Below are 1589 nucleotides of genomic sequence, written 5' to 3'. Positions count from 1 at the left end.
TTTTTTTTTAACTCTGGACTTACAGGTCCAGCAGAATTCTCTTAAATAAACTAGGTCCTGATTTGAATTTTTCACTGTATCCACAATGGTCATTTAGATTGCTCCTAAAAGTCAACAAAATGCTGTTCACTGGCAGATTTACCATTGTAAAGAACATAACATAAGAAAACAGGCCATTATTTTAATGAAAACTGTATGTGAGATCCAAATAATTTAGGCTACTTATATATCTATTCTTGAAAAAAGTACAGATCTTAAATTTTTCCATATGATTCCTGACTCTAACTTACTTTTTCTTTCCCTAAATGGAAACCTATTTTCTTCCTAATGATGAGAAATGTCTCTTTTTCTAGGAATGGAGACGTCTATCCACACAATGGATTAGAAAAAAAAAGAACCACTTCCTTGCCATGCTGGCCACAGCTTTCCTGACTGCATCTTCCAAGTCAATGCCAGAAGTTACAGGGAGCTGGATATTGTTGAATATGTTCTGAGACTCTTGGACATTGATTCCTTCAAGCCTGACCACCAGAGCTATGAGTTCTAGTGTTCAGCAGTCTTTGATGATATCATCAGCAATGATAGCAAATTTCACTATTTACCTTAGGATCAGCAATGAGCAAATAAAATATTTAATACACTGAGCTTCCCTAACACTGAGATCCAAGAAGTTGGTTGGGCTTTGACCATGAAGAGAAATGATGTCATATGGAGCTATGTCTAGTCCAGCACCATTCACAAACAGTTGGTATTCCCATTCTCATTTAGTTTTATGTATTTTAGGTCAGATCTACCGACTTAATTTTGAGTAGATGCATTTTTAATTTGTTGTCCATGGCAAATATATCTTTTTGTATATATCTTGAATTGTCCTCAAAGTGTATCTTGGCATCAAAACAGACAACTTGTCTTTCTGGAATTTCACCAAAGGGTTTCAGTTCAACCTAAGTAGCATAAATTTCTAGGAAGAAATTCCATAACTTCTTAATTTGATTCACAGCCTAATTTTCATAGACCCCATAGAAGCCTAAATTTTCTCCTGTCCGCTAAACTTGACTGTTCGTCAAAACTGTCTTCAAAAGTGTAAATTTCCTCCATAAAAATATATTCTGGTATAGAAGCAGCCAGATTAAATGTCAATGCCCCTGCCTGAGGCTGCCCATCAGCAAAGGCCATTGCAGGATGGGCCCATTAAAATTTCCAAGTAGGGACTTCCCTGGTGTTCCAGTGGTAAAGGATCTGCTGTACAATGCAGGGGACACAGATTCAATCCCTGGTCAGGGAACTAAGATCCCACATGCCACAGGGCAATTATGTCTGCATGCCACAACTACTGAGCTTGTGCGCCTCAACTAGGGAGGCTGTGTGCTGCAACTACAGAGCCCACATGCTCTGGAGCCTGTGTGCCACAACTACAGAACACATGTACCCTAGAGCCTGCACACCACAATTAGAGAAGAGAAAAACCTGCATGCCACAACTAGAGAGAATCCTGCACGTCAAAACAAAAGATCCTGCATGCCTCAACAAAGATCCCATGTGCCACAACTAAGACCCAACACAGCCATAAATAAATAAATAAATCTGAA

At 38.9% G+C, this 1589-nt stretch overlaps 1 pseudogene; it reads right to left on the bottom strand.

The window, feature by feature from the left end:
• Window positions 1–349: 349 nt before the first annotated feature.
• On the bottom strand, window positions 350–1176 carry LOC136126879 (succinate--CoA ligase [GDP-forming] subunit beta, mitochondrial pseudogene; annotated as a pseudogene).
• Window positions 1177–1589: the final 413 nt, after the last annotated feature.

Source organism: Phocoena phocoena, chromosome 8, assembly GCF_963924675.1.
Source record: "Phocoena phocoena chromosome 8, mPhoPho1.1, whole genome shotgun sequence".
NCBI classification, from domain to species: domain Eukaryota; kingdom Metazoa; phylum Chordata; class Mammalia; order Artiodactyla; family Phocoenidae; genus Phocoena; species Phocoena phocoena.
Note: the sequence above shows the minus strand (reverse complement) of the source record. Positions and strands in the feature narration are given on the sequence as shown.